Source organism: Nycticebus coucang, chromosome 22, assembly GCF_027406575.1.
Source record: "Nycticebus coucang isolate mNycCou1 chromosome 22, mNycCou1.pri, whole genome shotgun sequence".
NCBI classification, from domain to species: domain Eukaryota; kingdom Metazoa; phylum Chordata; class Mammalia; order Primates; family Lorisidae; genus Nycticebus; species Nycticebus coucang.
The window spans coordinates 41,432,225-41,444,250 of record NC_069801.1 but is presented as its reverse complement, the minus strand read 5'-3'; the positions used below and the strand labels follow the sequence as shown (position 1 = coordinate 41,444,250).

The 12,026-nt window shown below is 39.9% G+C and overlaps 1 pseudogene; it reads right to left on the bottom strand.

Moving 5' to 3' along the window:
- Nucleotides 1–949: 949 nt before the first annotated feature.
- LOC128574709 (LRP chaperone MESD-like) lies at nt 950–1,510 on the bottom strand (annotated as a pseudogene).
- Between the last annotated feature and the right edge of the window lie 10,516 nt (nt 1,511–12,026).

Genomic DNA, 12,026 nt, shown 5'->3' with positions numbered 1-12,026 from the left:
CATAAATATTAATAACAGAGCTCTCATCATATTGAGTATTACCTTTAACAAATATGAAGTGTCCATCCTTATCCTTAATTATTTTGGTTGGTTTAAAGCCTATTGTGTCTGCGAACAGGATTGCAACACCTGCTTTTTTCTGCTTTCCATTTGCCTGGAATATAGATGACCATCTTCACCTTGAGTCTATATTTGTCTTTTAATGTAAGATGCGATTCTTGTATGTAGCAGATATCTGGCTTGAGTTTCTGTATCCAGTCAGCCAACCTGTGCCTCTTTAGAGGACAGTTTAAACCATTCACATTGATTGAGAATATTGATAAGCCTTTTGAGAGTCCAGTGGACATTTTTAATCATTTTGTGACTGTGGAAGTTGGAATTTGATCAAAATTTTCTGGGTGAGTTTACTTTTGTGGTGGAGGATTATGCAGGTCTTTATGGAGGATAGGTCTGAGAATATCCTGGAGAGCTGGACTACCAGAGCACTTTCACCCTGTGAGCAATGAACAAGATGTTTGTAGCAGAGGAGCCCAATTCAATTAAGAGTTTTAAAAACTTGTCTGATTAGGATCTGCTATACTTTTAGCTAACAGAAAATAAAAAGCATGAAAACAGCAGGCTATCCAATCGGACCAGGTGTAGGATGGGCACGGGGAGCTCAGCAGAATCAATGACTCAGCAAGTCTCAATGGGAAGAAGTAACTCACTCAAGTGTCCACTCGAGGTGTTTTTTATTGTAAACATGAATTTGTCAGTGTCCGATAATTAGAAATCTTGTCTTCTTATTTGAAGACTTTTAACAGTAATTCTTATGCTGACCACCTGGCAGACCATTTCTACAAGAAATTAGAATGTCACCTGGTGTGTGGTTTCCTGTATCCGCCCCCACCCATGAGCCTGGCAAGCTCTGTGTCCATCTGTTCACCCGCAGAACCCCATGGCTGCCCCATCACAGCTCTTCTCTTTTATCCCCTGCTCGATTGTCTTCCTTGGAAGCCTGAGATTTTGATCTCCTTCCTTCTTCTTTTTGCCCTTGTCTTGCTTCATTTTATTTTTCTTTTTGCTTCCTCCTCCTTTGCCAGGGTATGCCTGTCCCTCCAGAGTTACATCAGCACACCTGTCTTGACTGACCAAAAAGTCCTTGATCTCCCAGACGTGGCTACCATCACAAAGCATGAAGATCGCATGGTCTAATCCCACAATGAACTTCTGGATATGGTAGTTGGCATTGAACAGACTTCCCTGCCGGAGGCTCGTAATCTCCTCTGTCTCCTTCTCACTAGGTTTTCCTGACACAGTGACGCACATCATGAGGGTCTTCCCCTTCTTGGTCATTTTCAGTATGCTTTCAGGCTTGCCTGGTCCAGCTTGGAGAAGTCCACAGGTGCAGGGGGCCTCTTGTGCTCTGGAGATCTCCTTCTTCAATGTCATCATCTTTAGCTCTGGAGGTTGAGAAGTCCAATATCAAGGTGCCAGCAGATTCTGTGTCTGGTGAGGGTCCATTTCTCATAGATGGCACCTTGTTGCTGCATCCTGCATCCGTGTAACTGGGGGGCCTAGCACATTGGAGGTGCCCAATGTTTGTGGACTGAATGAACAATGGCAGAAAATCATGATGAATCTGAAAGCAGGCAGAAATAGTCCCTGAAAGGATCAGTTTGGAGGAGCTTCCCTCTCTGGGAGAGATAACTTGCACAAGGACACACAACTCCTAACTGGTGGTGGAAAGAATGATCCCAGGAAGCCTAGTTCAAAGCCCCCGCTCTAATGACATAAGGTATATTTACAATGAGGAGGCAGCCAGTTCTAGCCCAGCTCCTGGGGCTCCACATCTAGTGCGTCCTTCCTCTTTCCACTACACAGCACTGTCCCCTGAAGCCCACGGGGAAGAGATCAGACACAACAAAGGGCAGGGGAAGCCCTTGGAAAACAGGTCGAAGTCATGTGAACCAAGAAAACAGGCCCCCAGCAAATCACCAGAGGGAGACATTGAGTGTCCTCCTCTGTTCAGCCCAGAAAGCAGGTCACCTTTTAGATTTGCTCCCTTGCTGGGGAGGAAGCAGGGAGCCCCTGGTCGGCTGAGAGCTTAGGTAAGGCCAACAGGAAGCTGCGCCCTGAGCTCCATGGGTGTGCCCAGAGCTCCTGGCCCAGGCAGGTCTCCCCCAGGACTCCCCCCACCCCCGTTGACTCCCCAGGCCTCTGGGCCCCAGCCCGCAGGGTCAGCCACCCAGCTTGGGGGTGGGGGCGGGGGTGGAGGAGGAGAGCATCATGCAAGCATTCGGAGTGGGTGGGAGCCATAATTTTCTTTCTTTTTTTTTTTTTTTTCTCTTTATTTTTTTTTTATTGTTGGGGATTCATTGAGGGTACAATAAGCCAGTTACACTGATTGCAATTGTTAGGTAAAGTCCCTCTTGCAATCATGTCTTGCCCCCATAAAATGTGACACACATTAAGGCCCCACCCTCCTCCCTCCATCCCTCTTTCTGCTTCCCCCCCCCATAACTTTAATTGTCATTAATTGTCCTCATATCAAGATTGAGTACATAGGATTCATGCTTCTCCATTCTTGTGATGCTTTACTAAGAATAATGTCTTCCACTTCCATCCAGGTTAATACGAAGGATGTAAAGTCTCCATTTTTTTTAATGGCTGAATAGTATTCCATGGTAGACATATACCACAGCTTGTTAATCCATTCCTGGGTTGGTGGGCATTTAGGCTGTTTCCACATTTTGGCAATGGTAAATTGAGCTGCAATAAACAGTCTAGTACAAGTGTCCTTATGATAAAAGGATTTTTTTCCTTCTGGGTAGATGCCCAGTAATGGGATTGCAGGATCGAATGGGAGGTCTAGCTTGAGTGCTTTGAGGTTTCTCCATACTTCCTTCCAGAAAGGTTGTACTAGTTTTCAGTCCCACCAGCAGTGTAAAAGTGTTCCCTTCTCTCCACATCCACGCCAGCATCTGCAGTTTTGAGATTTTGTGATGTGGGCCATTCTCACTGGGGTTAGATGATATCTCAGGGTTGTTTTGATTTGCATTTCTCTAATGTATAGAGATGATGAACATTTTTTCATGTGTTTGTTAGCCATTCGTCTGTCGTCTTTAGAGAAAGTTCTATTCATGTCTCTTGCCCATTGATATAAGGGATTGTTGGCTTTTTTCATGTGGATTAATTTGAGTTCTCTATAGATCCTGGTTATCAAGCTTTTGTCTGATTGAAAATATGCAAATATCCTTTCCCATTGTGTAGGTTGTCTCTTTGCTTTGGTTATTGTGTCCTTAGCTGTACAGAAGCTTTTCAGTTTAATGAAGTCCCATTTGTTTATTTTTGTTGTTGTTGCAATTGCCATGGCAGTCTTCTTCATGAAGTCTTTCCCCAGGCCAATATCTTCCAGTGTTTTTCCTATGCTTTCTTGGAGGATTTTTATTGTTTCATGCCTGAAATTTAAGTCCTTTATCCATCTTGAATCAATTTTTGTGAGTGGGGAAAGGTGTGGATCCAGTTTCAGTCTTTTACATGTAGACATCCAGTTCTCCCAACACCATTTATTGAATAGGGAGTCTTTCCCCCAAGGTAAGTTCTTGTTTGGTTTATCAAAGATTAGGTGGTTGTAAGATGTTAGTTTCATTTCTTGGTGTTCAATTTGATTCCAAGTGTCTATGTCTCTGTTTTTGTGCCAGTACCATGCTGTCTTGAGCACTATGGCTTTGTAGTACAGACTAAAATCTGGTATGCTGATGCCCCCAACTTTATTTTTGTTACAGAGAACTGCCTTAGCTATACGGGGTTTTTTCCGGTTCCATACAAAACGCAGAATCATTTTTTTCAAATCTTGAAAGTACGATGTAGGTACTTTGATAGGAATGGCATTGAATAGGTACATTGCTTTGGGAAGTATAGACATTTTAACAATGTTGATTCTTCCCATGCATGAGCATGGTATGTTCTTCCATTTGTTAATATCCTCTGCTATTTCCTTTCTGAGGATTTCATAGTTTTCTTTATAGAGGTCCTTCACCTCCTTCGTTAGGTATATTCCTAGGTATTTCATTTTCTTTGAAACTATGGCGAAGGGAGTTGTGTCCTTAATTAGCTTCTCATCTTGACTGTTATTGGTGTACACAAAGGCTACTGACTTGTGGACATTGATTTTATATCCTGAAACATTACTGTATTTTTTGATGACTTCTAGGAGTCTTGTGGTTGAGTCTTTGGGGTTCTCTAAGTATAAGATCATGTCGTCAGCAAAGAGGGAGAGTTTGACCTCCTCTGCTCCCATTTGGATTCCCTTTATTTCCTTGTCTTGCCTAATTGTATTGGCTAGAACTTCCAGCACTACGTTGAATAGTAAAGGTGACAGAGGACAACCTTGTCTGGTTCCAGTTCTAAGAGGAAAAGCTTTCAGTTTTACTCCATTCAGTAAAATATTGGCTCTGGGTTTGTCATAGATAGCTTCAATCAGTTTTAGAAATGTGCCACCTATGCCTATACTCTTCAGTGTTCTAATTAGAAAAGGATGCTGGATTTTATCAAATGCTTTTTCTGCATCTATTGAGAGGATCATATGATCTTTATTTTTGCCTCTGTTAATATGGTGGATAACGTTTATGGACTTGCGTATGTTAAACCAGCCTTGCATCCCTGGGATGAAGCCTACTTGATCATGATGAATGACTTTTTTGATGATAAGCTGTAATCTATTGGCTAGGATTTTATTGAGAATTTTTCCATCTATATTCATGAGTGAGATTGGTCTGAAATTCTCCTTTTTGCTTGGGTCTTTTCCTGGTTTTGGTATCAGGGTGATGTTTGCTTCATAGAATGTGTTGGGGAAGATTCCTTCTTCCTCAATTTTTTGGAATAATTTCTGCAGTACAGGAATAAGCTCTTCCTTGAAGGTTTGATAGAATTCTGGAGTGAAGCCACCTGGACCAGGGCATTTTTTGGTTGGAAGCTTTTTTATTGTTTCTTTGATCTCAGTGCTTGAAATTGGTCTGTTCAGGAGCTCTATTTCTTCCTGGCTGAGTCTAGGGAGAGGGTGTGATTCCAAATATTGATCCATTTCTTTCACATTGTCAAATTTCTGGGCATAGAGTTTCTGGTGGTATTCAGAGATGATCTCTTGTATCTCTGTGGGATCAGTTGTTATTTCCCCTTTATCATTTCTGATTGAGAAATATAAATAGAAATTTACTTTTCTATTCCTCATTAGTCTGGCCAATGGTTTATCTATTTTATTTATTTTTTCAAAAACCAACTCCTTGTTTCATTAATTTTCTGAATGATTCTTTTGTTTTCAATTTCATTGATCTCTGATTTGATTTTGGATATTTCTTTTCTTCTACTGGGTTTAGGCTTAGATTGTTCTTCTTTTTCCAATTCCATAAGATCTCTTGTGAGATTGTTGATGTGCTCTCTTTCTGTTTTTTGAATGTAGGCATCTAAAGCAATGAATTTTCCTCTCAAAACTGCTTTTGCAGTATCCCACAGGTTTTGGTAGCTTGTGTCTTCATTGTTGTTATGCTCAAGGAAGTTAATGATTTCCTGTTTTATTTCTTCCTTCACCCATCTGTTATTCAACAGAAGATTGTTTAATTTCCATGCCTTTGGGTGGGGTGGAGCATTTTTGTTAGAGTTGAGTTCCACCTTTAGTGCCTTATGGTCTGAGAAGATACAAGGTAAAATTTCAATTCTTTTGATTCTGTTGATATTTGTTTTGTGTCTCAGGATATGATCAATTTTGGAGAATGTTCCATGGGGTGATGAGAAGAATGTATATTCTTTATCTTTGGGGTGGAGTGTTCTATATACGTCTATCAAGCACAGTTGTTCTAGGGTCTCATTTAAATCTCTTACATCTTTGTTTAATTTCTGTTTAGAGGATCTGTCCAGCTGTGTAAGAGGTGTGTTAAAGTCCCCTGTTATGATGGTATTATCAGATATCATATTGCTCAGACTGAGTAAGGTCTGCTTCAAGATACTGGGAGCATTTAAATTGGGTGCATAAATATTTAGAATTGAAATGTCTTCTTGTTGTAGTTTTCCCTTGACCAATATAAAGTGACCATCTTTGTCTTTTTTGACTTTAGTTGCTTTAAATCCACATGTATCTGAAAATAAGTTTGCAACTCCTCTTTTCTTCTGAATTCCATTTTTCTGAAAAATTGTCTTCCAACCCTTGACTCGGAGCTTTAATTTGTCTTTTGAAGCCTGGTGTGTTTCTTGCAGACAGCAAATGGATGGCTTGTGTTTTTTAATCCAGTCAACCAATCTATGTCTCTTCAGTGGGGAATTCAAGCCATTAATATTTATTGAGATAATTGATAAGTGTGGTAGTATTCTATTCATCTTATTTGGTGAGAGTCCATTGCTTAGTTTTATCTTTTGCATCAGTGTGGAGGTTAGGTTCTGTCCTTTGATTTCTGAGTTCATACTTTGCTGCTTATCCATTGTGGTGGTCAGTGTGCAGAACAGGTTGAAGTATTTCCTGTAGAGCTGGTCTTGTTGTGGTGAATTTCCTCAATGTTTGTATATCAGTAAATGATTTTATTTCTCCATCAATTTTAAAGCTTAGCTTGGCAGGATATAGAATTCTGGGCTGGTAGTTGTTCTGTTTAAGTAGATTAAAGGTAGATGACCATTGTGTTCTTGCTTGGAAAGTTTCACTGGAGAAGCCTGCAGTCACCCTGAAGGATTTGCTACTGTAGGTCAACTGGCGCTTACTCCTGGCAGCTTGCAGAATCTTTTCTTTTGTCTTGACTTTGGACAGGTTCATCACAATGTGTCTTGGAGAAGCTCGGTTAGAGTTGAGGCGACGTGGGGTCTGATATCCCTCTGAAAGGACTGTGTCAGAATCTTTGCTGATATTTGGGAAATTTTAATTTATTACCATATCTAGTATGGTTTCCATTCCTCTGGGGCATTCTTCTTCCCCTTCTGGAATTCCTGTAACTCATATGTTTGAACGCTTCATAAAGTGCCATAATTGTGTTAGTGAATGTCCTGCTTTCTCTCTCTTCTTTTCTGCCTCTTTAACTATCTGAGTTATCTCAAGAGCTTTGTCCTCTACCTCCGAGATTCTTTCTTCTGCATGGTCTAGTCTCTTGTTGATACTTTCTATTGCATCTTTAATTTCCCTAATTCACTGCTTCAGTTCTTTCAGGTCTGCTATATCCTTTTTATATTGTTCAAATTGTTCATCTCTTATTTGATTCCATTTTTGGATTTCCTTTTGTTTATTTTCCACTTTATAAGCAGTTTCTTTCATTGTTTCCATCATTTCCTTCATTGTTTTCAGCATCTGTATTCTAAATTCCCTTCTGTCATTTCTAACATTTCTTTATAGGTGGAATCCTCTGCAGTAGCTACCTCACAGTCCCTTGCGGGGGTTGCTCTGGACTGTTTTTTCATGTTGCCAGGAGATTTCTGTTGATTCTTCATCATGAGTGATTTCTTTTATCTGTTTCCTTGCCCTAATTTTCCTTTCACTTTCTCTTGCTCTTTAAGTTGCCATGCCTCTGGACTAGGGTTTTGATGAGTTCTTTTGGCACAGGACCAAAAGGATGAGAAGACTGAAGAGCAAGAAGGGATAAAAGAAAGAAAGAAAGAAAAGAGAAAGGAGAGGGGATAGGTAAAAGGGAATATTGACAAAAAGAAGAGAGGCACAGAAAGAGGGATACAGGAGCAATATAGGTATACAATAGGGTACTTTGACCCAACTTTGAAACCCCCCAACCTCTTGGGGTGCCGGGTTGTGTGGTTCCCTTGAAGTCAGCAACTCTTTGCTAGCCTGTTCAGACACAGTACCCCACCTTCACCAAGTAGAGAGGAAAGACAAAAATGCTATAAATCAAACCAAAACAAGCAAACAGAAAACTTTACAGGTTAATATTGGGGGAAAACCAAATAACAGGGGTAGAAACACTAGCAAAAATGAAGTTCTAATTGTTGAAAAAGGCAACATGAAAAATTATATCTAAACTAGAAAAATGAAGAAAGAAAAGAAAAATTTATAGGGAAAATGTTGAAATTAAAATAATAAACAAATTTTTAAAAAAGCAGTATATATATCTTCCTGAATATTGTCTGGGAAACATGTGATCTTCTGAGGTATGAGATGTTAATCACAATGCTGATACGGCTATATGAGATGGCTACTGGAAGCCTTTGCTGAATTCTCAAACCCCACAGGGTGGAAAGTCTAAATCTCTCCTCAGCTCGCTTAAAAGGCACTTTAAACTGCTAATCTTTGCTAAGCTGAAGCTTTCCCAGGAAAGCACTTGTCACTGGGATCACTCCTGAAGTGGCTATCCACTTACCCGGTGTGCCAAAACCGGACTCACTCTATGCCCCTGAGGACTAAGGCTGCAAGGCGTCTCAGTCCCTGCCTTTTGGCTGCTCAGTCAGCTCCAGCCTGATCCTTGCTCTGTGACCCTGAGGGTTGGACTGCCAGGGCAGTTCTCCCATAATGGCTCCATGTGGCCCACACTGAACACTATTAGCTCTGTCTGGCTTAGCGGCTCAGTATGGGGCCCTAGACAACACATAAAGTCTTCTGCACTCTTGCCCAAGTTCTCCCAAGGTAGTTCAACTGAGTGCCAAGTCCAAAAAAAATACAAAACAGCTCACAAGTAAGGCCTTTCCAGTTTGCAATCTCACTGCTGCTGTACTTACAGCTGCCAGCAGGATTAGACCAAACAAACACACGCAAACACTTGCCAGTTCTCCACTGCTTTTGTCCTCCTCATGGGGTCCTCATGCTGACTCCCTGTGTCCCCAAAGGGATGTTTCTGGGCAGATCCCACCAGCCAGAGATGCCGGAGTCTTCTTTCCCCAGACTCACAGTGCCCAGTTGCAAGAAAGCTGTTACTTGGCCGGCATCTTGCTCTAGATGTCTGATGATGTTAATTTTTATCACTTGGTTAAAGTGGTGCTCACCAACTTTCTACACTGTGAAGTTACTATTTACCCCTTTACCTGCTTTATCCTTTGCTAGGGAGTAACTATGTCCAGCTCATCCTCAAAAAGTGAGAGGGCAGAAATTAGGCCCTATTTCCTTGAGGTAGGAGCATCTATGTGTATGAATATTATTTGAAATTCTTCTGAGAGAAGATTCACCCTTTTGTTTAGTGTCCTGTGCTTTTTACTATTGATAAATACTTGTATGTATTTGTGGGGTACATGTGATACTTTGCTATATGCATAGAGTTATTTTCAATTCAGGGTATTTGGGATATCACTCACCTTGAGTGTTTATCACTTCTATGCATTGGGAACATTCAAATCTTCTCTTCTAGTTATTTTGAAATATACAATACATTGTTAACTATAGTCACCCTACTGTGCTATTGAACATTAGAACTTATTCTTTCTATCTAAGTATGTTTGTACCCATTAACCTCTCCCTATTCATCCCTCCCACCCTACATACCCTTCCTAGCCTCTAGTAATTAACATTCTACTCTTGGGTGATGCCTATGGCTCAAGGAGTAGGGTGCCAGCTCCGTATACCTGAGGTGGCAAGTTCAAACCCAGTCCTGGCCGAAGACTGAAAAAAAAAAATTCTACTCTCTACCTTCACGAATGCAACATTTTTAGATTCCATATACAAGTGAGAACATGCAATATTTATCTTTAAGTCCTGGCTTATTTCACTTAACATAATGATCTCTAATTCCATCTGTGTTGCTGCAAATAAATGATGGTATTTCATCCTTTTTTATGGATGAATAGTATTCTTTTGTGCACAAATACTACATTTTCTCTATCCATTATCTACTGGTGGACACTTAGATTGATTCTACATCTTTGCTGTTGTGAATAGTGCTGCAATAAACACAGGTGTGCAGGTATCCTTTTGATACGACTAATTTTATTTCTTTTGGATGAATGCCCAGTAGTGGGATTGCTGAATTGTATGGAAGTTCTATTTTTAGTGTTTTGAGACCCTCACCATAGTGTTTTCCATAATGGCTGTAATAATTTACATCCTACCAACAGTGTATAAGAGTTCCCTTTTCTCTGCATCATTGACAGCTCTGTTATTATTATTATTTTTGTCTTTTTTGTAATAGCCATTCTAACTGGGTAAGATGATATCTCATTGTGGTTTTGATTTGCATTTCCCAGATGATTAATTGCACTGAACATTTTTTTTGTATGCTTATTGGCAATTTGTGTGTTTTCTTTTGCAAAATGTCTATTCAGATCCTTTGCCCCCTTTTTAATGGGATTATTTGCTGTTTTTTTACTGTTGAGTTGTTTGAGTATATCCTTGTCAAATGAATGGGTTGCAAATATTTTCCCAATTCAACAGGTTGTCCCTTCACTCCATTGATTGTATTCTTCACCATGTAGAAGCTTCTTAGTTTAGTATAGTCCCATTTGTCTGTTTCTGCTTTTGTTACCCATGTTTTTGAAGTCTTATCCATAAAATCTTTGCTTAGACTAATGTCCTGAAGTATTTCCCCTGTGTTTTCTTCTAGTAGTTTTATTGTTTCAGGTCTTGTGCTTAAGTATTTAATTCATCTTGTGTTTTTGTATATGGTAAGAAATAAGGGTCCAGTTTCACTCTTCTGTGTTTAGATATCCTGTTTTCCCAGCACCATTTATTGAAGAGGGCGTCCTTTCTCCAATGTATGTTCTTGGTGCCTTTGACAAAAATCACTTGGCTGTAAATACATGGATTTATTTCTGGGTTCCCTATTTTGTTTCATTGGTCTAAGTGTCTGCATTTATACCAATATCATGTTGTTTTAGTTACTATAGCCTAATATAGGTAACATATTTTGAAGTCACGTAGTGGAATGCCTCCAGCTTTGTTCTTTTTGTTTAGGATTGTTTTGGGTATTTATGCTCTTTTTTGGCTCTATATGAATTTTAGGATTGTTTTTCGCTTTCTGTGAAAAAATGTCATAAGTATTTTGATAGGGATTGCATTATATCTGTAGATTGTCTTGAATGGTAAAGTCATTTTAACAATTTTTTTTATAATTTTTTTATATATTTTTTACATTTTAAGAATTTTAAGAAGTTTTTTTCTTTTCTTCATGGCAGGTCTCACTCTGTCACCTTAGCTAGAGTGCGCTAGCATCATCATAGCTTACTGAAACCTCAAACTCCTGGACATAAGTAATCCTCCTCTCTCAGACTCCCAAGGAGCTGGGACTTCAAGGCACATGCCATTGTGCCCAGCTGATTTTTCCATTTTCTTGTAGAGACAGGGCTTGCCCTTGCTCATGCTGGTCTCAAACTCCTGACTTCAACCAAACTTCCTGCTTCAGCTTCCTAGAGGATTACAGGAATGAGGCACCATACTTGACCATTTTAACAATATTTATTCATCTAAAGCATGAGCGTAGGATGTCTTTCTACTTGTTTGCATCATCTTTAATTTCCTTTATCAGTATCTTATACTTTTTCCCATAGAGGTCTTCTCTACTCTTCAGCTTTTTTTTTTTTTTTTTTTTTTTGAGACAGGGTCTCATTCTGTTGCCCAGGGTAGAGTATAGTAGCATCATCATAGCTTGTTGCAACTTCAAACTCCCAGGCTCAAGCCATCCTCCTGGTTCAGCCTCCCATGTAGCTGAGTCTATAGGCATGTGCCACCATGCCCAGCTAAATTTTTTCCCCCTGTCCTGTTTTGAGTTTATTTTTGTTCATTTTTAATTAAATCATAGCTGTGCACATTAATGCAATGATGGGGCACCATACACTGGTTTTATATACCATTTGACATATTGTCATCACACTGGTTAACATAGCCTTCCTGGCATTTTCTTAATTATTGTGTTAAGACATTTATATTCTACATTTAGTAAGTTTCACATGTACCCCTGTGAGATGCACCGTAGGTGATCCCACCAATCACCCTTCCTCTGCCCATCCTCCCCCCTCCACCCCTCCCTCTGCCCCTTCCCCATATTCTTAGGTTGTGACTGGGTTATAGCTTTCATATGAAAGCCATAAATTAGTTTCATAGTAGGGCTGAGTACATTGGATACTTTTCCCTCCATTCTTGAGAT